At 49.0% G+C, this 25,412-nt stretch overlaps 1 pseudogene; it reads left to right on the top strand.

Moving 5' to 3' along the window:
- The first annotated feature begins 13,162 nt into the window (after positions 1–13,162).
- LOC146782860 (uncharacterized) lies at positions 13,163–16,454 on the top strand (annotated as a pseudogene).
- The last annotated feature ends 8,958 nt before the right edge of the window (positions 16,455–25,412 follow it).

The raw sequence follows: 25,412 nt of genomic DNA, 5'->3' as shown, positions 1-25,412 counted from the left end.
GCAAATCAATGGTACCATTGATTTCCCCTGGTGAGAGATCGACGGGATCAATTGGCCAGCGGAGAGGCACAACTCGCTCCACATATACTACGGATTGAAGTACCAATTGAGTTCGAGAGACAGCACGGTGAGACCACATCAGGTGTAGAATTACCAGGGTGCGTTGCCGCTGCGTCTGATGTCAGGAGGCACCCTGGCGCGGACCGGAGCGGGTGCGCGCAGACTCTACCGCCGTCAACTAAGCCCAAGATGGCGAAGCAGGGGCACATGGATCAAACGGCGAACAAACTGGATGCAGTGCTCGCGGCGGTGGAACGGTTGGAAGAAACCATGGCTCAGACCCGAACCTCCTTGGAATCTAAAATTGACAAGGTGGCCATAGACCTCACCCACTTACATGCACACCACCGGAAATTGATGGATCGTACCGCAGCCCTGGAATCTACACTCACTGACGTCAAACCGCAGGTGGTGCAATCCGATAAGCATATACAGGACTTGCTGCAGCGGGTGGAATTCCTGGAGAGCAGAGCCGAGGATACCGAGGGTCGGGCGCGACGCAACAATATACGAGTGGTGGGTGTTCCGGAACGCTGGGAGGTGAGAGAGCCGGCTTTGCGTGTGGAGGCTTGGCTCAGGGAGCTGTTACCAGAGGGATCCCTTTCGTTGCACTTTGTCATAGAACGTGCTCATAGGGTTCCGGCGAGGCCACCCCCTGCAGGATCGAATCCGCGGCCCCTGCTCCTTCGAGTCCTAAACTATCGAGATCGCGACTCCATTTTGCAGGAAACCCGGAAGCTCCAGGAGGTCCACATTGACAATCATAAAATAATGTTCTTTCCGGATTATACCATACAAGTACAGCGGCAGAGACTTTCATTTATGGCAGTGAAAAAACGCCTCCGGCAAAAGGACTTGAAATACTCTGTTATTCCCGGCCCGCCTGCGAGTGGTCGCCAACGACAAAACACACTTTTTTGACACACCTGAGGAGGCAGAGGACTGGTTGGATGCACTTGCAGGAGGGGGTACTCGAGATGGCGATACAGAGGCGAAACTGCCAAAACGGAGGGATCCGCTTCGTCGCCGCCGGGGAGAACGCAGGACTAAGGGGAGAAGGGCGCCAGCACCGCCACCGGTTCTGAGTGGACAGAGGGACGCCCTGCAGGCGGCGGAAATCGGTGGCTCGATGGCAGCCGGCAGTGTGTCTGGCTCCAGTCAGAGGGATCTATCTAGCGACGATGAACAGATATATGGAATACCGGAATCGCAAGACTCAGTTGAACAGCTGGATGTCACCCCACAGACGGCGGACCTCCTTATCTGAATATTATAGAACTCAGCCTGCAGATGACAAGTGCGTTGAGGTATCTGGGTAGCTGGATGGGGGTATGCTAGGAGCAGAAATGTTAAACGTTGTAAGAGGAAGTACTGGGGTCTTGATTGGTCCACTTACAGAGATCACCAGTGCAGAGTTGCGCGAGGGTCCACTGGGTTTTGATCATACATAGCAGGGGTAGAGGGCATACACACAGACACCCCCACTGGAGGAGCGACTCTGTGAGATTGTGGGCGGTCTGCCTCGATCGCATGGCTGGTCTGCCTGCTGCCGGGGAGCCTCTGGGGGAATGGATGCAAATACTGTGGGCAATTAAGTAGAGCAGCACAACATACACCCCCCTGGATTAATTTGACTGTTATCTCCAATCGGACATTTGGGCGATTGCTGGTTGCATTTTCGCCCTTTTGGTATTAGTTATGTTTGTATTTTTATGTAATTGTATTCTTTCTGTGATGTCGGAGGTTCTGTGTGGAGCCATGCAATGTCTCCAGCTGCAAGGAAAATACGGCGCGTCGGATGGGGTGAGCCAAATAATGGTATGCTTACTGTGGGGGTCAGTAGGGCTGCTACTGACGCATGCTAGTTGGAAATGTCTCAGGGTTTATGTCTTCAGTTAAGATAGGTACATGGAATGTGAGGGGTATGCATACGCCATCACGCAGGTACCAGATTTACTCATACCTTAAAAGACATCATACACAAATAGCTTTATTGCAGGAGACACACATGAGTAAAGCGGAGATGCAACGATTGCATCGCCGATGGCGAGGACAGCTATTTGCCACGGGATATTCAGCTTATGCACGAGGTGCGTTAATATGGGCGAGATCGGGGGTTCCTCTTCAGGTTACACAGTCGCTGATAGACCCGGAGCGGAGATATGTGATAAGGGTACACTGGATGGCCGAGATATAGTAATTGCATCGTAATATGCCCCAAACACAGAGCAGGCTGCATTCTTTGATAAGTTATCACATCTCCTGGCACAATGGCATGACACCCCAATGTTACTAGGGGGTGATTACAACAGTGTACTTGACATCTCACTTGATTGCTCATTTCCACCCCTCCCGGGTACAAGCACACACCTTGCCATGATCTCTACATGCTCACAGCCACATTGCTCCCCCACATATCGGCGACTTACTATATGGGCAGGATGCACTCCGACCATAACCCACATATAATAGAGCTACTCTGGGAACGGCCACACCCGCCAGTTCCGACCTGGCGATTACAACCAGACTTGTTATTAGATGTACCTTTCCGGAACCTGTTAGCGGCCATTGTCGCGCGATACTTCGAGGATAATGCCGGCACGGCCGCGACCCCTCAGATAGAGTGGGACGCATTCAAAGTTGTCGTCGGGGTGACTGCCTTGGAGCACAGGCGGGCATGCGGAGGCAACTGGCGGATCTGACACACCTAGAAAATGCATTGCTCCGAGAGGAGGATACAGCGCTAGAAGGAAACGCTGTACATCTAGAAGACCGTAGGGTAGAACACTCGGGATTGCTTGATCGACTCCGTAACTTAAACTATGCGGCACATTCTACGCGCACACACCATATGGGTGACAAACCGGTTAAATTGCTGATGTGGCTGATACGACAGGACGAGACGATGGCACCTGTGACGGCACTGCAAACGATACAAGGGGTTAAAGTACATGCCCAAAAAGACATACATCGCACCTTTGTGGAACACTACACCGCAGTATACAGGTCCTACTCGGTGGCCACGGACGCCGATATACGGGACTTCTTATCAACTACAACCCTGCCGCAGCTAACAGATCAGCAGAGGGAGGATCTGGGCGCCCCCCTGCTGTCGGATGAAATAGGAGATAGCATTTATGCACTCTACAATGGCAAAACACCAGGCCCTGACGGATTGCTGGCCGAGTTTTACAAGGCGTACTCAGACGTGCTAATACCAGAACTGCTGCGGATATTTGAGGCGGCACTGGAATGTGCGATTCTCACACCCACATGAAATGAGGCCACGCTGGTCTCACTACTGAAACCTGGCAGAAACCCGGAAAACTTGGGCTCTTATCGCCCGTTAGCTCTGTTAAACACAGACTACAAGATCCTAGCCTCCGCTCTTGCCAAACGTATAGCCCCGTTTGTGCCGTCTCTGGTACACGCAGATCAGAACGGATTTGTTCCCAATAGAAGCACTTCATATAATATTCGTAGGTTGTTTAGAGTCCAGAGATATGCAACGAGGACCTGGCTTCGAATCGGATGCCTGATATTAGATCTGGAAAAGGCATTTGACTCGTTGGAATGGCCTTATCTAGTGGCGGTCCTGCGCAAATTCGACCTAGGTGATGAATATCTGCAGTTGGTGCAGTTGTTGTACCAAAGCCCAACAGTGAGATTTCGCACGGGCAAGCTACTGTCGGAGGAGATTAGGATGAGACTAGGCACTAGGCAGGGGTGCCCCTTGTCCCCGCTGCTCTTTTCCCTAGCTATGGAACCATTGGCCGCCCTCCTTCGAGAGGGTGGCGAGGATTGGGGCATCCCTTTAAGCGACGGATTACACGCGGTATCACTATACGCCGACGATCTATTATTATACATAAGAGACTTGCACGCTGTACCGCCGGCGATTTCAGCGCTGTTCTGTAGATTTGAGGCAATATCGGGTCTCAGGGTAAACTGGGCCAAATCGGGCGCCTATTCTTTCCGAGAGGATGTGGCAGAGACAGATATAGTAATTAATGGGACTGCGCTAAACTGGTATCCAAACACGTTCAGATACCTAGGTTTATATATACACCAATCCCCAGGAGATGTGCTGGAAGGTAATCTGGTTAGAGCCATTTCCTCTATCAAAGCACAGATGCTATTCTGAAGGATGCTGCCGCTAAATGTGATGAGCCGTGTCACCTTGACCAAAAATGATAGTGTTGCCTAGACTCCTGTACCATTTTGCGAATCTCCCCGTATATGTCCCGGTTTGGCTATTTAGAGAACTGGAGGGATTAATCAGAGGCTTGATCTGGAACACAAGGCGCCCCCGAATTGCGCTACAGAAACTGTACGCACCCTCGGAGAGTGGAGGGCTGGCAGTACCCAACCTGGAACTCTACTACATAGCTGCGCAACTACAATGGGTCGCGAAGTGGCTAATTGGGAAAAATGTAACGGACACGGCGACGGAAACAGCAACCTGGACGCAGACTCAGATCTGTGGGCTGTTTCACCCACTGGCAAAGGTTCCCCGACCAGCGCAAATACACATAGAACTGGCGCATAGATGCTACAAGAGGAGCCCTCATCTAACGAAAGGCACACTCCCTTATGCACCAACACTATCTCTTCTAGGGACACCTAGTGGCAGAGATTACATAGCTGACATGACATTAATGCCTTGGCTGGAGGCGGGGGTGGAGACACTTGGAGATTTGTATGTGGAAGGCACATTGATGACATTTGAGGCGGTAACAGCAGATACTAGATTGCCAAGGGGCCAATTCCTTACATATGCTTACTCTAGCGTGGGGTGACATTACACATGAACCGCCGGCGCATCAATTACTGCAGTGTTTGCATGTGATGGGGGAGGGGTCGCATATAATACACTGGCTGGTGCAGGCCCTTCTCAGTCATACAGGGAAGCCGCTACATAGGCTTCGGGCCAATTGGACTGAAGACAGAGGTCGCCCCTGGACGGACAAAGAGTGCGAGCAAGGTTTGGCCAGCGCCACCCATGTCCCACGTAACTCAAGATTCAAGTTAATACAGACATATATACTGCATAGGGCATATCTTTCGCCAGACAAAATTAATAGATATTTTAATATTAATACTTCTGAGTGCCCGCGGTGCCGTCTCCAAGGTGCTAACCTGCTACACATGTTGTGGTCTTGCCCCAAGTTTCACACTTACTGGCGTGCGATATTGGCAACGCTCACTGCATGCACAAACATAGAAGTACATGACAATTGGGAGGTTTGTATCCTGGGGTTCTATAAAAGAAATAAACCACATAGAGCGAGCTTCCGATTCCGGGACTTGGGACTCATAGCGGCGAAACGACTCATAACCAAATGATGGAAACATAAGGAACCGCCAGAGATCTCGCACTGGAGGAAGTCTTTAGAGGTGTGGGCGCAGGGGGAGAGCACCACCCTACACAGAGAGGAGACAGCGGGGCTGAGAAAGCATCCCATTGCACAGACTTGGGATGATATGCTCAAAAAGCTAGTGTGCTCCAGTACCCCAAAACAGCCGACGCCCGCACAACAGGTGGGACCTAACACTTGATACATCACCAGATAATAGAGGAGGCGCTACACCTACATGCTATCTTGTCCGGACTGGTTGGCGCAGACCGAAACCTTGCATTTCCTCAGTATATTAAAAGTAAGTAGACGCAACCCTGACGGCTACACACCTGTAACAGCAATAGTAGTGGCAGCCCATGCCCCCCCTAACAGCGCATCATTCGAGACATGGCTACTTGTAGGCGGCAGACACACCAGGCACTACAAACATATCCCTATAAAACATTGACATCTTTTGTTTGTTGAGTTTTATTGTTAGGTATTGGGAAATCATTTTTCCTTTTTTCGTGTTGAATACTATAGGAAACAAGAACGACAATATTATGCGTACAGAGGCGACATTTCAGGGCATATGTGGCTCTAGCTATAGTAGAACTGTTTCGCGGTGGACCTTAACAGTTGGGATTTGTAATGCATAGCCTTCTCACATAAGAGCGGATTACTTCCTGTTTAGTATATTGTTTGGATGTCCTGAACTTGGTTGCACTCTAGGTTGTAGTCGGCAATGGGCACATTAAAAGCTTCCATCCTTGCGCTCTGCTGGAGATGCTAGAATGTGCGGGCAGTTAAAGCCCTAGGTACTTGATGGCTGGATGAGCATCTAAGCGCTATGGTTACAGATGACTCCAAGTTTATGGGAAAGATATGAACGCTGACTGCTTTCTACAGAGTCAGAGGTAAAGGGATGTTATCTGGAAAGTGATGCTTATTGATGCTTGACAATAGATATGTTGTATTAGAAAATTACAAAGAAAATGTTTTAATAAAAGATATTCAAACAAAAAAATCAGCAGGGAGGACAAGACAGTCTCCTGCCTCTACAAGGCAATGAGGCAAGACATGCAAAGGCCGCTAGAGCGCTTGTGATTACAGTGGGAAGAAGACCAGGGGAAGCAGATCCTAGAGGTGGTGTGTGACAAGATCCTAGAGCGCACCCCGCGAGATTTAAATTAATCAATTTTTACATGCTGCATAGAGTGTACCTCACCCCATCCCGCATTAAGAGATATTTTGGGACCTTTGACCCTGCCTGCAGGTAGGTCGCCCCCTCAGCCGCCACACGGCCCTCCTGTGCCTTGCTGCTGCCGCCGCTTGCTCTCACCGCCGCCACTGCTAAGTGAGTCCCCGCTCGTTGTGCTCCGCTCTGTGCCCCAGTGACCGTGTTTCGCGTCTGTACCCCGTCTTGCTCCCCCCGCTCTGTTGTGCCCTTAACTGTGCCCCACTGACCTGTTTTTTTGTTCTGTACCCCGCTCTTGGCTCCCCCCCGCTCTGTTGTGCCCTTAACTGCGCCCCATTGACCCGTTTCTATTCTGTACTCTGTACCCTCTGTATTCTGTGCCCCATTGACCCATTTCTTTTCTGTACCCCGCTCTGTTGTGCCCTTAACTGTGACCCGCTCTTCGTCAGGACCCCACTCCAGCCCCCGCCCCCCCCGCATCCACCTTCCCACCGCTGAACCCTGAGGCCACGCCCCCCCCCGCTGCCCCATTCGCCACCCCGCTCCCGCCTCCTAGCTGCCCCTCCCTCCCACTCCCACTTATATGGAGGCCGCGCAGCGCTGAAGGGAGCGACCTTTGACCCTGCCTGCAGGTAGGTCGCCCCCTCAGCCGCCATACGGCCCTCCTGTGCCTTGCTGCTGCCGCCGCCTGCTCTCACCGCCGCCACTGCTAAGTGAGTCCCCGCTCGTTGTGCTCCGCTCTGTGCCCCAGTGGCTTTGTTTCGCGTCTGTACCCCGTCTTGCTCCCCCGCTCTGTTGTGCCCTTAACTGTGCCCCACTGACCTGTTTTTTGTTCTGTACCCCGCTCTTGGCTCCCCCGCTCTGTTGTGCCCTTAACTGCGCCCCATTGACCCGTTTCTATTCTGTACTCTGTACCCTCTGTATTCTGTGCCCCATTGACCCGTTTCTTTTCTGTACCCTGCTCTGTTGTGCCCTTAACTGTGACCCGCTCTTCGTCAGGACCCCACTCCAGCCCACGCCCCCCCCCGCGTCCACCTTCCCGCCGCTGAACCCTGAGGCCACACCCCCCGCTGCCCCATTCGCCGCCCCGCTCCCGCCTCCCAGCTGCCCCTCCCTCCCACTCCCACTTATATGGAGGCTGCACAGCGGCCGCGCAGCGGGCGCGCCGCCGGCGCGCCAAAGGCAAGCCCGTCTGCGCCCGTCCTCGCCTGGCCCGCGCCCAGCGCCAGGACCCCTGACCCCTGCCAGCGCCAAACCACACGACGGCCCTACAACGCCACCACCCTCAACGCACTCAACACTGGCCGACCGCCAGCATGCTACCGAGCCACCCCGGATCCTTCACCTGCCAAGCCTGCAAATTCACCTGCCTCCGGACCTGCACCGCACCCGCCAAGCCGAACAACAACAGCAACCACCTCAAGCGCATCCTGCTCAACACCCGCTCCGTCCACAGACACGCCATCGAACGCTGGAACCTGCTCGACACTACATCACCAGACGTCGCCTTCCTCACGGAAACCTGGATGAACGCCTCCTCAGCGCCCGACATCGCCATCCCGGACGGATACAAGATCACCCGGAGGGACCGCGTCAACCAGACTGGAGGAGGCATCGCCATCGTGCACAAGAACACCATCCGCATCACGACCAACTCCGACGACACCTTCACCGCCGCCGAACACCTCCACTTCCAGATACACACCGACCCCAAGACCACACTCAGAGGCACCCTCATCTACAGACCCCCAGGACCACGCACACGTTTCAGCGAAGACATCACAGACTTCATCAGCCCGCACGCCCTCTCCTCCTCAGACTACATCCTCCTAGGGGACCTCAACTTCCACCTGGAGAACAACAAAGACAGCAACACCACCACCCTGCTGGACAACCTCGCCAACCTCGGCCTCAAACAACTGGTGAACACCCCCACCCACTACGCTGGCCACACGCTTGACCCAGTCTTCTCCTCCAGCAAACACATCTCCTTCAGCCACTCCACCGGACTTCATTGGACTGACCACAGCTGCGTCCACTTCAGCTTCAGAAGAACCACGACCCACCACCACCCGCAACAGGTTCCCCGCAGGAACTGGAACAAGATCACAGCCGACCAGCTCACCACCTCCCTCAGCCAGAACCCACCTGCCAGCACAACGGACCCCACCGAAGCAGCCAACAACCTCACGCAATGGATCACCAACTGCGCAGACGTCCTCGCACCACTGAAGACCCCTCCCAGCTGGCACGGCAGCAAGAAAGCCTCTTGGTTCACCGACGAACTCTTGAACTCCAAGAAGAACTGCCACACCCTCGAGAAAGCCTGGCGCAACGACCAGACCACAGTCAACTGGACTGCCCTCAAGCACGCCACCCGTAAACACCACCAGCTGATCCGCACCACCAAGAAGACAGCATTCAAAGAACGACTGGACAACAACGCCCACAACAGCAAGGAACTCTTCAGCATCGTCAAAGAGCTCTCCAACCCCAACGCCGGTAACAACGACATCACTCCCTCGCAAGACCTCTGCGACTCACTCGCCTCTTTCTTCCACCGCAAGATCGCCAAAACCCACAACAGCTTTAGCGCTCCGACCACGCACCCTACCACCAAACCTTCGCCCCCCACCACCACCCTCAGAACCTGGACCCCGGTCAGCACCGAAGACACCATCCGCACGATGAACACCATCCACTCCGGATCCCCTACCGACCCCTGCCCCCACCACGTCTTCTACAAGGCCGACTCCATCGTCACACCCCAACTCAGAGACATCATCAACGCCTCCTTCAACACCGCCACCTTCCCGGAAAGCTGGAAGCACGCCGAGCTCAGCGCCCTCCTGAAGAAACCAACAGCGGACCCCACCGACCTCAAGAACTTCCGACCCATCTCGCTCCTCCCTTTTCCTGCCAAAGTCATCGAGAAGACCGTCAACAGACAGCTTGCCGCCTTCCTCGAGACGAACGGATCCCTCGACCACTCGCAGTCCGGTTTCCGAGCCAACCACAGCACCGAGACCGCCCTCCTCGCAGCCACGGACGACATCAGATCCCTGCTTGACAACGGGGAAACAGCGGCCCTCATCCTCCTGGACCTCTCCGCAGCGTTCGACACCGTCTGCCACCGCACCCTAGTGCAGCGCCTCAGCAACACCGGTATCCAAGAGAAGGCGCTGGAGTGGATCATCTCGTTTCTCGCCGGAAGAACCCAGAGAGTCCGCCTCCCCCCGTTCAGATCCGAGGCCACCGAAGTCATCTGCGGTGTACCACAAGGATCTTCACTCAGCCCCACCCTCTTCAACGTATACATGAGCCCCCTCGCAGCCATCGCACGCCAACACAACCTCAACATCATCTCCTACGCAGACGACACCCAGCTGATTCTCTCCCTCACCAACGACCCAGCCTCCGCCAGAACCAGCCTACACGAGGGAATGAAAGACGTCGCCGAATGGATGAAGAACAGCCGCCTGAAACTGAACTCAGACAAGACGGAAGTCCTCATCCTGGGACCATCTCCCTCCGCCTGGGATGACTCCTGGTGGCCCGCCGCCCTGGGATCCACTCCCAAGCCAACGGACCACGCACGTAACCTGGGCTTCACCCTGGACTACTCCCTCTCGATGACCAGACAAGTCAACGCCGTATCGTCTTCATGCTTCAACACCCTGCGCATGCTCCGAAAGGTCTTCCGTTGGATCCCCACTGAAACCAGGAAGACGGTCACCCAGGCACTCGTCACCAGCCGACTGGACTACGGGAACGCCCTCTACGCCGGAACCACGGCCAAACTTCAGAAAAGACTCCAACGCATCCAGAACGCCTCCGCACGACTCGTCCTGAACATCCCCCGACACAGCCACATCTCCGGCCACCTGAGAGACCTGCACTGGCTCCCCGTCAGCAAGAGGATCACGTTCAGACTCCTCACCCACGCACATAAGGCTCTCCACGACCTGGGCCCCAAGTACCTCAACGACCGTCTGACCTTCTACACGCCCACCCGCCAGCTAAGGTCGACCAGCCACGCCCTCGCCGCCGTTCCACGCATTCGCCGAGCCACCGCCGGTGGAAGATCCTTCTCCTACCTAGCTGCCAAGACATGGAACTCCCTCCCCATCCACCTCCGACTAACCCAGGACCATCTCTCCTTCAGGAAGCAACTCAAGACCTGGCTTTTCGAGCAGTGACGGCCCCCCCTCCCCCAGCGCCTTGAGACCCCCCTGGGTGAGTAGTGCGCTATACAAATGTCATGATTGATTGATTGGGACGGAGACAGCTGCATGCCCAAGATGTGGAGAGAGGGAGGCACATATAATTCATATGCCACACACTACAATCCTTTTGGGAGGAGATAAGGCAAGTGGTGGGTGATCTCATTGTCAAAGAGCTCCCACAAGCTCAAGAGCTCTTCCTGCTGGGATGGTTCCCACATACGGCCAAAAACAAGGCGACTGGGAAGTTTCAAGACTTGGCCTATGTTCTGGCCAAAAGAGAGATAGCTAGGAATTGGAAGGTACCGGGGGGAGGGGGGGGGGGAGAAGGGGGGATTGCTTCCTGGGAAAAAGAACATGAAAAGTGGGTGGGAGCAGAAGGTAGACTACTGCTCAGGGGGGCCAGTTGAGCGATAGGTAAAAATGATAGGGCTAGGGTGTGGGAAAATCTAGTGAGTGAACTGACGGCAGATAGACAGGATAATAGTGGGAAGGGCTCCTGTCAGCTGGCGACGCCGGAACGGGAAAGAGAAAGAGGTGAGCACCCGGAACAGGGACAATAGGCACCTCATCACACTGAAACTAAAAGACTAACTCACGAGAACCCAACAATACCTAGGGATTACATTATGACCACTTCAGCACAACTCAAGGGGGGACTGTTATGTTAATAGGGGTGTTAAATTAAATACACCAGAGAGTAATAATCTTTCGTAAAGTATACTGGATATGATATGAATAATGTTTATGAATGTCAATGATGTCTTAAAAACTCAATAAAATCTGGTTGTAAAAGAAAAATTGAATTTCCCCAGCTGGGGTTTGAACCCTTGTCAAAATGCACTCATAGCCCCTGTTAGCTACCACTGTACCATCGATACTACGTGCATTTGCTGTGCCCAAAGCTTTTGTCTCATGGAAAAAGGGTGCTCTCCTTATTCCATTTTCAGGTTGTGTTGCTTTTACATTCCACAAATCTACACTTGTTTTCGTTATTTATAAACAAAGACCCCTTCCGTTCTCTCATTCTGGCACTTGGCCCATGCATTTATTTTTCTTACACAACCATTCCCAAAGTCTCATTCCACAAATTAAGGGATTTCTTTCATAGCAAACCCTGCCCCCCTTCCACGTTCCACAGCATGTCACAAATGTCTGACATGCACTATCTTGACTTAAAAGGCCACAGATCTCACAGACACTGATAGGGGTGATTTACATAGTGACATCTTTCATTTGGGTAAAATAGAAAAAAATGGAAAAGAATATAAAAATCGAATTTTCCCAGCTGGGGTTTCAACATTTGTTGAAAAGCTCTCATACTCACTAAGAGGTACCACTGTACCATCTATTGTCCTAAAAGAATATTTTGGCCCAAAGCCATTTTGTCATGGAAGGAGTGTTGCCATCCCTCTTCTATTTCTATGTCATTTTGTTGTTACATGCCACAAATTCTATGTCATGACCGGAGGCTCTGATTATGCTTCTCATTTGTTTACTGTTAATTTCAGCATCCATTCACACTAAATTAAAACACAAACTACATAACCCATGTTTCCCTGTACCTCCCATGTCACATGCTCCAATTATATATGAGCTACCCATATAACTGTACACGTCACCATTTTGTGTCCTCTTTCTTTGGTGCTTCGCAGCCAGATAAGTGCACTTTAATTATTTATGCTTGTACTGTCGTAATTATAGATATCTCATATCTCTATTGCGTAGAATGTTTCTTTTCTATATGCTTGTTATGCCGTAATTATAGGTATTTCATACCTCTATTTGCTGTGAATGTCATGCTTTCTACGCGATGCGGTTCTATGAGAGCAGGAGTGGTAAGGTTACCAATGACCCTCAGCGTGCGCTTCAGCGCTGGGACTCTGCCTTCATTTTTTGAACACTTACGGCGGTCGGACTCCGACGCTGCTTGCTGCCTCAGTGGAGCGGGGAGAGGACAGCGCACGTCTCGCTGATGTGCGCAGCATCTTTTACTTGTGAACAAGGACCACACAACACGCATGTGCAGAAATCGAATGCGACGCTCAGGGATATTGATCAGAGCGTTTTCTGGCTTTTTCTACATATAACGTGACCCGGCTCTGTATGTGGTGGCAGGGGTGAATGCTCCCCCTGCGCCCTTTCTCACAAGTGTGTGCAGGTCTATATACATTTGCATAGGCTCTGAATAGAGCGGGTTTTTTGGTGCAGACAGCTCCCTTCACATTTAAATTAAGGCACAATCTTTGGGCTGGCAGGGTTTTTTCCACTCCCCCCTTACTCTCTCAACTCCCAGTAAATTGTGTGTGCATGCAGAGAGAATTGCACAATGGGAGCCCTATATGGTGGCGGCAATCAACTACCATGAAGAAGGTGATGACCAGCTAGAGCTGGATTTTGTGGATGCACTGGACTGCAGTGTACAGCGATCTGTGATTAAGGCCCTGGTACGGGCACTAGGTCCCTTCACGGGGCAGCTGTGTGAGTTTGCATGCCAACAAGGCTGGCAACCCCAACTTCCTCTGGCCAACAATGAGGTGGGCCCATCAAAAAAGAACAAAGTCAAGAGTAAATCACAGCCAGAGGTACATGGAGATGCTTTTGAAAAGCTAAGGCGCAAGAGACAGACTGAACACTATTATAGCGCCAACCCACAGGGATAGTCCTCTCAGTCTCACAGCTCACAGTATGCAGAGGCCCTAGACTCAGACTGCTCTTCCCACACTGGGGGACAGTGATGAGGGTGAGAAGACAAGACCCAGTAAGAGGAAATGGTCTCCAGTCCATACCCCTCGGGTGCTCCAATTCTAGCCCACCGAAGTAATTCACCCCAGGCAGTCACTTTATTTATTTTTATTTATTTATGAAGTTTTATATAGCGCGAACAGGATCCCGAAGGATATCTGAGAGCTTTACAAGAAGGATGGAAGGAGGGTAATACATACAATATCGACCTTAAGTAGGAATAAAAGCAAGAATAATCACATAATTACAAGAAGAATAGGTCAAAGTAGCGTAATACAGTAAGCAGGTACATAGCGGACTAAACGGGGGGCACACTATGAGATTAAGAAGAGCATCATCCAAAGATGGTCCAATGGTTGTAGGATCAATGACCTAGTGCACGTGACCCTAACCCAATTAAGGTAGGAATGTGTTCATTAAGAATCTTTTGACTTCCCGTTTGAAAGCAACCGTTAAGGAGATTCTGCGTATTTCCGGTGGCAGAGAGCTCCATATCTTTGGAGCGGCACCGGAGAAGGCTCGCAGGCAAGTTCTCTTTTTCCTAAAGATTCGAGGTTTCAAGAGGAAATAGTTAGTGCTTCTTGAGGCTCTCCCCCGCAGGATAATTCAAGATTTTGAGCTAGGTATCTGGGAGTTTTGAAGTGTAGGGCTTGGTGCGCCAGAGCGGCAATCTTGAACTGGATTCGAGCTTCGTAGGGCAACCACTTCAGAGATTTTAGGACTGGGGATATGTGCACATTTTGTTTGGTACCAGTAACCAGTCTGGCCGCAACGATCAGTGATGCCCTTAGTGGAGCCATGGTGTATTTGGGAAGGCCACAGAGCATAGCGCTGCCATAGTCTGATCTCGGTAAGACAAGCGTTTGAACCACCTGCTTGAAATCCGTTTGTGGAAGGAATGGTTTGATATTTCTAAGTGTCCTCATCAAGTGATTTGTTCCTCCACACATGCTGCCGATATGATTATTCATGTTCAGGTGCTTGTCCAGGGTGATTCTGAGAGATTTGGCTGAGTCTATAATGAGGGGGGTGCAGTTGAAAGCCGTGAGGTGATTCATCCAAAGGTCTAGTTTGGGGATGTGGTTCAGGGAGAGATGAGAAGGAATTCAGTTTTTGAGATGTTGAGCAGGAGATGTTTCTCAGTTAACCAATTTTGAGTAGACGATAGGGTAGAGTTGAGTGAGATGATGTTATCCGGGGGGGGGATCTTCAAATAGAGTTGTGTATCGTCCGCATACATATATAAGAAAATGTTCATGAAATTTAGTGAGTTTGCTAATGGTTCCAGGAAAAGGTTGAAGAGTATAGGAGATAGGGAGGACCCTTGGGGTACACCCATGAGAACTGGGGAGGCCTGGGAGAGAGAGTGGTTTGCCTTAACTCTTTGTGATCTATGGTGGAGGAAGGACGAGAACCATTGTAATGCCCTACCAGAGAAGCCCATCCTGTTCCTCAGAATGGATAGGAAGTTGTCGTGATTGACCGTGTCGAATGCGGAGGAAAGGTCGAGGAGGATTAGGAGGCAGAATTCATTTTGGTCAAGCATTTTTAAAATGTCATCCATAACGTGAGTGAGAGCCGATTCAGTGCTGTGCCCCTTCCGAAAGCCAGATAGATGCTGGTTCAGGAGTTTGAAATTCTCAATGTGAGCACAAAGTTGGGATTGTACGCATTTTTCTTGGGAGTTTGGCTAGGGTGGGGATGTTGGAGATAGGGCGGAAGTTATTGAGGTCAGCTTTATCTGCGTTAGTTTTTTTTTTGTATCGGTAATACCTGAGGTACTTTTAGACAATCTGGGATCATGCTTTGTGACAGTGAAGCATTTACAATCCTTGTCCAGGTAGGGATGAGAACTAGCGACCGGGGGCAGGGGGTCGCTGAAATGGTTAGAAGGGTTGATATTCTGAAGAATCTAGTTGATGTCTTTTTCACTGAAAGGGGTAAAGGTGCCCCATGATGCATTGTTCTTGGTGATCAGAATGATAGGTTTGCGGTTTTCTAAAAGGTCAGGGGGTGGAACAGACCCGGAGGATGGCAGAAGCTCCTTCTTGGAGGTGAGTTCAATGTTGATAAGCCTTGATTTCTCAGTGAAGAAAGCAGCCAGTTTGTAGCATGAGGGCGGGCTGCCTCCGGTAGGGTGGGTTCCCCCTCCAGGGGTTGCGGAATACCTTCATACCCATCTATGGCAGAGCTTTGATAAAGAGGTACGTGCATGCCTCCACATGGAGTGCCCCCGCCCAGACCTGGCGGGTAAGGTTGCAGACACGCCAGAGGTAGATCCTATCATGGTCACTTTTATGAAACAATACGCAAGGGATCTGAAAAAGGGCCTGGATCGCTCATGTCGGATGTGCCAAGATAAACTACTTGACCTGACAGGAATCTTGACTAAGATCTTAGACTTAGCATACTAAGCCAAAGAGTCCAACTCCCCAGTAAGTACTGATGATCTGATTGGCTGGGCTCAGTGAGCAGTCTGCATGTTAGGAAACACCAACTGCACCATGTCTACGGAGCGCCAGAGATCTATCCTGATGAGAATAGATCCTAAACTCAATGATCTATCCAATTCGTAAGCCAGCCCAATGGCCAACAGCCTATTATTCGGGGGCTCCTTTGTTAAGGAACTGTCCAGATTTTGTGGCACCTACTCGATTATATACAAGGTCCACATTTCGCTATAAAGAGTATTCTGGGGAGGCCTTTTTGTCAGGGCCGGGTGCAATGGAGGGTGTGCCAGGCTGTGGAACCCACCAGAGCTCTCAATAAAGCTACTATGCCTACGGCAAAGGTGGTTGGTATGGAGACCTACCAGATCCCACATTGTATCCCACTCAACCCAGAGGTGGCCACCCCAGATTCTGCCACATATCCAGACACGGACAATAGAATGCATTCCAGGACACAAGATATACTGGTATGAGTTATTCCCTTCTCGGAAGTGATATTGGGAGGAAGAGTGTCGCTATCCACCACAATTGTAAATGCATATCCATGGACCCATGTGTACTAGAGACCAATCAGGGCTTCAAACTGGAATTTTACGAATCTCCAACTCAGTCTGGCCCCCCAAGACAAATGTATTTTTCCCAAACACAACAAGTTTTTATATTCAAACTCTCCTAGACAAAGGGGCAATATGCCTGACAACTCCACACCACAAAGGGTTCATGAGACCCATCTTTCTGTTGGAAAATAAGGGCAGAGGTCACTACTAATCCTAAACCTCAAAGATTTCAATGTCTGGTTAATGTACAGACATTTCAAAATGGAAGAAATTCTCTTGCTAAGAGATATTCTACAATAATGCGACTGGATGGTCCGTCTGATCCTGGAGGATGCCTACCTCTCTATCCCCATATTCCCACCTCACGGATGGTTTCTACAGTTCATATGACGAGGACAGTGCATGGAATTCAAATCCCTTCCATTCGGTCTCTCATAGGCCCGTGGTGTTTCACTAAATTGATGAGACCAGTCGTAGAAGCACTGAGGGCTTGAGGAATATGTCTAATTGAGTAGACAACCTCCTGTTGATGGCCCAGGACCTTCAGCCACTTAGGACTCATCTATCATGGACTATACAACTTCTTCAGAGGCTGGGATTCCTGATCAACTCCCAGAAGTCAGTCCTATCGCCAGTCCAGCAAATGGCATTTCTGGTTTTCCAGATAGAATCAGCCCAAACACAATTGCTCCTTCCAGCCCAAAAGATTTGCAATATCAAGAGGGAATTGAGGTCTGCGTTGTGCAAACAGACTGTATCATTGAGGTAGATTGCCAGAATCATGAGACTCCTGGCCTCATCGATACAAGCCATATTTCCAGGCCCCTTCCATTACAGAACCCCTTCAGATAATAAAAATCCAACACTTATGGAAGGCTCTATCTTACACAGAACAAGTCCCACTGATGAGCAAAGACAGAACAGAGATAACATGGTGGTTGGACCACATGGAATCCTAGAATGGTCGAGCCATTTTCGGCACCTCGCCAGAAATAGGGATCGAATTGGATGCCAGCCGGTTGGGTTGGGGAGTGAGGTGCGGGACGATGTCGACAGGGAAGTGGTGGTCGGAGGTAGAGCTCAGGCTCCACATAAATTGTCTGGAACTCCTGGCATGCTCTTTCACTATCTGAAGTCTCTCCCCGATAAAGACAGACTATTATATCTTACTGAGAATGGACACCATCTCAGCAGTCCGCTACGTCAACAAGACGAGATTGCCAAGGACTTCTGTCCCTTCTGACTCGATCATTGCATCTCCCTCATAGTGGAGCATCTACCACGCAAGAGGAACACCATAGCCTACTGGAACTCCAGACACTTACAAGATATCAGCGACTGGAAACTGAATCACTCAGTTTTCCAAGCTCTGAACAGATTGTGGGGCCCGTGTGAAGTAGATTTGTTCGCATAATGACTCAATCGGCATCTGACACATTTTTTGAGCTTGCGCCCAGATCCAGATGCCCAGGTGACAGATGCATTTCTCCAGGACTAGGATCAGTTCCAAGGCTATGCCTTTCCCCCATTCCTGACGATTCCCTGTGTCCTGTCACAGATCAGTTGACAAGGAGCAGAATTAATTTTGGTAACACCTTACTGGAGAGCGCAACCTTGGTTCTCAGTAGCTCTAACTCCAGCGAGTGCGCCTCCAGTTCTACTCCCAGTTCAGCCGGATCTCCTCCTAGACCCGGAAGGTATTCCTCACCCATTGAATCTGGATGTATGACGTAACAACGCGAGTCATTACAACGCGTGCAGTTACAACGCGGTTGTTACAACGACTGCGATGTTACCACGCTATGCCATTACAACGCAAGTCTTTACATCGACTTGCGCTAGATGGCGTGCTAACATTAGAAAAGTGTAATTTACTATTCCAACTCCAGTCCACTTAACAGTAGGGAAGGTGTTGGGATAGTAAACTACACTATTTGTAATGTTAGCACGCCATCTAGCGCAAGTCGATGTAAAGACTTGCGTTGTAATGGCATAGCGTTGTTACATCGCATGCGTTGTAACGCATGCGATGTAATGGCTACACGTGGTAAAAACCGCGTTGTAATGGCTGTTCCCCATTGAATCTACCAGGTCAACTCAAGCTGGTGGCTTGGATGGTTTCAGGCAAAAATGGCATACCCAAGGCATTTCACAACAAGCTGCATCCTTCATAAGGCAGGCCTGGCCAGATAACACCCATAACATATATTCTTTAGCTCGGAGGAGATGGTGTGCTTGGTTCAACACATGGAGTGTTGATCCCGTGGGGGCACAACATTGTATAGTAATAACATTTCTATCAGAACTAGCATCTTCAGGTTTAGCATACCAAACAGTTCATAACTTCAGATCAGCAATCTCTGCAGGACACCTCCCAGTAGAGGGTAAACTATTAGATGAACACCCTCTAGTCTGCAAATGGATGAAAGTTATCCGTATGGTCAACCCTCCGAGACCCAAGTATACACCCATTTGGGGCGTGAATGTTGTTCTCAAATTCTTGGAGCAATGGCCTGCAAACAAATACTTGTCGTGCAAACAGCTTTCGGGACAAGCTCACAATGTTATTATGTCTGATTTCCTGTAAAAGGGTATTGGACTTACGAGTTTTGGATCTATCAGACATAGTATTCTCTCCAGATGGCATTTCCTGTACTATCACACGCCGCACCAAATCTATTTCCATGTTGGTAACCTATCCAAGTTTCTCAAACAGTAGTAAATTAAGTGTGGTGCAATGCTTAAAGGATTATGAAATCGCTACTTGTGATATGAGATAGGAGGCTGGAGGACAACTACTTACTGCCTTACAAAAACCCTAAAAAACCAGTGTTTGCAGCTACCTCAGCCAGGTGGATGAAATGACTACTGGCAGAAGCAGGCGTCAACATTTCGGTCTTTGTGGCGCATTCTGCCAGAGGAGCCATGGCATCCAAATCATATGCTCTCGGCTCTCATGTAGAAGACATCATAAGAGCGGCAGACTGGATCTCTGAGTCTACATGTAAGAAATACTATTATAAACCTATTGTAGATGTGGCATCTGTGGTGGTAACACGACTTTAAACTAGCATAATCGGAGCCTCCGGTCCTGACATAGAATGAAAATGTGTCTAGCTGACGCATCAAGAATTTCCAATTCTATTAAGTACACGGAGGCGAGGCTCCCCCTTTAGATGCAATTGTCTTTGAACTATAATTCAATTGTTAAAAGTGTATTGTTATAGCTAATTTTGATACAAAATTGAGTTGTTTCTGTCTTATTTCTCCCACCTGGTGATTTTTGGCAATAGTCTATGCTTTATATTTATGATGCCAGATTTTACTTTGGGGATCTCTCTCTATTTCAGGAAACTCCCAGAACAGCTGTGAGGTGAACTCTGCTTTGGAATTCTTTCCTTTGAGAGGAGTTATATATGGCGTGTTGACTAGCTGCAATTTTAATCCCATTGCAGAGTTCAGTCACGGACTGTGGTTGAGGATATACATCCCTGTTGGATCAACTGGAAGTCTTGAGTCCACGTTGGGCTGTATGGATCTTTGGTGACTTTTACCCTCTTTCCCTTTGGAATGTTCTGTTCTTATGGACTAATCTAACAAAGAAAGAGGGCACAAAATGGTGACTTCCACAGTTACATGGGTAGGTCATATATGATTGGAGCATGTGACATGGGAGGTACAGGAAAACATGGATAATGTAGTTTGTGTTTTACTTTATTGAGATTGGCTGCTGAAATTAGTAGTAAAGAAATGAGAAGCATATTCCTCACCTCCGTGTCCTTAATAGAATTCTTGATGCGTCGGCTATAAAAAATTTCATCCACACTTGCTTTTCATGCTTTATAAATAAATAACCCTCCTTCTCTTTCATTCTGAGACCAGTCCCATAAATATGTTTCTCACAAACTCTTTCTGTATAGCTTCTGCCACAATTTCATATGTATTTTGCATGCCTCAAAACACTTACTTTTCAAGACTGTTAGCCACAAAATAGCTATTCATTTTTCTCTGTGTGTTCTCTATAATAGGATTGCTAAATATTTTCAATTATGTAAGAAAAGTGCATTTGAAACATTCTACTGGTCAGTCTAGAACCCTGGATAACAACCAAGCAGCTTCTTAGTTCCTGTATTTTGCCTAAAGGATCTTGCATCCAATAACATGAGTGAGGTCAGTTGCGCTGTTGCTCTACGCTATTCCATTGTTTGATTTTATGACGTTGTCTTTTTAACTTTTTAACTGGTGGCTAATTACTGTTTACTTTTGTATTTTTACTTGATGGGCTCTCACCTCCACATGCTGGGGAATTTCTCTTTCTTCCTGGTTCCGCCCCGTTTCGCCACGGCTGTGTGCCGATTGGGTGGAGGGCATTCCCGAACCAGCCAGACTCGCATCTCACGGCATTTCCGGGTTTTTCCTATTTGAACCCATGCCATGGCGGGTGCGCCGCTGGTGCGCCGAAGGCGCGCCTAAGGCTAGCCCGTATGCACCCGTCCACGTCCGGCCTGGACCAGGGGCCAGAATCCCTGCTCATTTTTGCTTGCAGCCTCAACTCACTTTCTTCTCTCAAGATCTTAGGAGTTTTAAACTCACCCTAATGATGTTTGTCAGGTTCTTGCCCCTGATGCCAGCATCAGGTTCTGCTCTCATTGTTTATTTGATAATATCTTCCCCACTTATTCCCGGCCTGGCCCCCACACTTCTTTCGAAGGAGAGACTTCCCACCTTTCCAGAGTTGACAATTCAGGCTCACATTCATCTAGGGTTTTCCACTGTTTTAGTCTCAATTGTCGCTCCCTTCCCAAACACCAGTTGCACCCATTTCACTTCCTAGTTGACATGGATCCAGGTGGGGTTTTTTAACACAGACCTGGCTCCACGACAGGTCCATACCAGATGTGATTGTGGCACTACCACAGAATTTTGCTCTATTAGGTATAAATAGACCTCTGAAAACTGGTGGAGGAATTGCAATTATTTAAAAAAGAATCTATAATTGCAAAATTGAGGCACTCACAATTCCCAACTGTGAAGCCCTACTTTTTTCTATCCCATTCAACACAAATCTTACCTTTTCTGGTGCCCTCATTTACCGTCCCCCTGGCCCATCTAAAAAGTGGGGTTCCCTGTTGACCGAATCACTTGCCCCTCTTGTGGCACATTTTCTGTGCTTGGGGACTTGAATTTTCATTTTGATGATCCTAATAATAAATCTGCTCGAACTCTTTTGGACAATCTGTTGACCCTGAATCTTTCACTCATCAATTCCTCACCTTCCCATGTAGCAGGTCATCTTTTGGACCCTGTTTTTCCGAATTTTCCTACTGTGTCCGCTGCTCCTCCCATTCAGCTAGGCTGGTCTGATCACCTTGCCATTCCTTTCTTTATTGATTTCTCCTTGGCTTATTCGCCTCGCCCTCCCGCCTTGCCAAAGAAAACTCTGAACTGGTCTCTACTTGATTTGAAGGCACTAAATGAGCTGCTTTGGCAGACTGTTCCTTCCATTTCATCTCAACTGGACTAGGACAAGCTACTTGTCGACCACTGGTTGTCTGAGGCTATCGATTCCATTCTTCCCCTTTCTACTAAATCCCAATCTAGAGTGCTTCCCCCCCGCTCCGTGGTTTACTGACTCCCTTAGAGCTGGAATAAAACAATGTCAAGTTTAGGAGAGACTGTGGAGAAGGCATTATGCGCCAGAGGCCAAAGCCACTTATCTGGAGGCACAAAAAAAAATATCATGCTCTTTGTAGATCTGCTCATGCCTCCTTCTATACGGATAACATGACATCCGCCCAAAATTGTCAGAAAACCCAATTTAAAGTTGTGTCCGAACTTTCTGCATCCGATATGTTCTTGCCATCCCCCTCTCTTCCATTACACCATTGCAATGAACTTGCACAGTTTTTTCATAATAAAGTTTTGACTATTCATCTTGAGCTTGAGTTGGATTCCTCTTCTCATGACAACTTCATCTTTCATCTTTACCGCTACTCAACTATCTGACCATGTTGTGACTGTTCCCCCTGATTTTGCATCTGATGAATCTTGTCAAGTTAAGGCTTGGCTCCCAATTGATTGAATTCCGTTGATAAATCTAATTGGAAACATCAAGTCTGGCTCCCCACTTGATCCTCTCCCTCCTTCCAAGCTCAGATGCCTGGATGAGCCTTCCCTTGAGGTGATTGCCCAGCTTCTCAATTCCTCCCTAAATCTGGGCCAGTTGCCTCGCAGTTGGAAGCACACTCTGGTGCTTCCACTGTTGAAAAAGACTGGTTTAGATCCCCTCTGCTGGTCTAACTACAGGCCTATATCTCTTCTCTCCACCATTTCCAAATATTGGAAAAACACATTAACTCTCAACTTTCTGCACATTTGGCGAAACATAAGCTATTTCATCCGTCTCAGTCTGGCTTTCGTCCTGGTCACAGTACCGAATCAGCTCTGTTGGGGGTCATGGAGGACCTTAGGCAGCAGCTTGATTGTGGGGGCTAAGCAGCGCTCATCCTTTTGGATTTGAGCGCTGCTTTTGAAACGGTATCCCATTCCATTCTGGTGTAGTGCCTTGTAAGCTCTGGTATTGTAGGTGTAGCCTTGCAGTGGCTGATTTCTTTTTTGGAGGATCGCTCCTTTCAAGTATCTTCTCACACCGTGAAATCTAACTCTGTTGCCTTGACATCTGGAGTTACGCAGGGTTCGATCCTGAGTCCTCCACTTTTTAATCTTTACGTTCGCCCTTTGGCAGACATTGCGGAAAAATCTAGGTTGACCGTCTTTTTATACGTTGACGATACGCAGATTATTTTTTCTTTATCATCTGCTCAACATCAAGATCCTTCTTCACTTAAACATGGTCTGTGTAACATCTCCTTGTGGATGTCCAGCAAAGCTTTCAGGCTGAATGGTTCTACAATGGAAGTGCTCATCCTGGGGAACAATCCTGAGCTTTGGGGAGACAACAACTGGCCTGTATCTTTGGGACCTTTACCCACCCCTGTTCCTAAGGTTCAGAACCTGGAATTTTCCATCGATAGCAAGCTCTCTCTCACTGCTCAGGTCTCGGGAGTCACCTCGGCCTGCTTTGTGGTCCTCAAGAGGTTAAAGAAAATTCTCTGGCTAATTCCACCTGCTGCTCAGAGGACTGTCCTGCAGTCTTTTGTGATCTCCAGGCTCGATTATGGTAATGTATTGTATCTTGGTGGGGACAAGACCTCTGTACGCCGTCTCCAGGTCATTCAGAATGCAGCTGGCCACCTACTTTATAGGTTGCCTCGCCACGCCTCTGTCTCCCATTTGCTCTATCAACTCCAGAGGCTCAGGGTTGGCAAGCGTATCGAATTTAAGGCTCTCTGCTACATGTTTAGAGCTAGGCACGGCCTGGCCCCCACATACATACCATATCTTGTCAAGCCCTATTGACCTTCTTGCAATCTAACATCTGCTAATCTTTTCCTTTTCTCAGTCCCTAGAGTACGGCTGGACCGTATGGGTGGCCGTTCGTTTTCTTTCCTATGACCAAAATTGTGGAACTCTCTTCAGTTAGAACTCAGGAATTGTCAATCCCTCTTTGCCTTCCGTAAAAAGCTCAAGGCTTTTATTTGTAGCCAGTCCTAATGCCAACTGAGCTTCTATCTTGCTTGTTCCGCTGTCGGTGCCGGGAAACCCTGTTGGGTAGCTGCACGCTTTATAAATCTTTAAGTTAAAAAAACTGCAGTCCCTTTTCTATTTCAAGTATTAGGGTAATTCATTGATAGGCCTTCCTCTATGCCATGTGACACCCCTGTTTAGCTCCAGTTATTTTGTGAGGTTGTTTTCGAATATATTGCCATACAGTGGAATAATCTACCTCATCAACTACCACTTCTACCTGCTTAAGTAGTGAAAAGTGCCACCTTTCATATGCAGGTTGTGTCACTCATCCTGGAGAATTGCTGACAGAAACAGGATTCTGACATAGCCACTCCACATTGCGCCATTAAGACAAGGTAAGGGGAAGCATGGGCCTGGATCAAGGTCTGTGGGGCCTTAAGATCACTGTCCAAAACCTTCCAAATCACCATGTAGTTACTGTGTAATATGTCAATGTCCTAAATGTGATCCTATCAAAGACACTTTGTCAAACGAACAATGAAATGTGCTCATCGGTGCTTGTTGTAAGTCTGTGGCACGAGGTGGGGCATAAATCGACTCTCTTTTTGGTGAAAAGGGAAAATATTTTTAATTGGGTTTTGGCCCAGAGAGAAAGGTGAAAACCCAAGGAAGGAAGAGAAAGACAGAAAATAGTGAGAAAGAGAGAGAGCAGATATGAAATGGAACCTGCAAGAGTGAGATAAAGAATCATGAAGTGTATGTTGGTAGATGAAACAGACTTACAGTCGGCAAAATCACTATAGGATGAAGAAAAGCTTTGGTTTTCTAATTGCTTAGCAAGTATACATACATAAACATAGACAGATGATAAGACATGGGTGCTCAGTTAGCGTAATTAAGTATGACTACCGAACACAATTGGCGTTTACTTCAGCTGCATGATGATGATACATGGTGATGTATATAATCAAGAAGAGAGCGAGGAAAAAAGAGTAACTTGTCCTCTTCCCCAGCAAGTATTTAAGAAACAAAATGGACAAATTCTTTTGACAAGGTATCTTTAGGCACACTTTTTCTGCCGTTACCTCATGCGAAAAGTGAGAAGGAGAGTAAACAACTGTTGTAAAAAAAACCTCACCCACCTACCTAGTAGGTGGCATGCTTCATCATTGGGGCCCAACTGGATTACCTAGTGTAATCCAGCTGTGCTACAATACCTGAATTACAGCGGAGCAGGTTGTTAGGTGAAG

Source organism: Triturus cristatus, chromosome 12 (assembly GCF_964204655.1).
Source record: "Triturus cristatus chromosome 12, aTriCri1.1, whole genome shotgun sequence".
NCBI lineage: Eukaryota > Metazoa > Chordata > Amphibia > Caudata > Salamandridae > Triturus > Triturus cristatus.
This window is presented reverse-complemented; position numbering and strand designations above follow the sequence as displayed.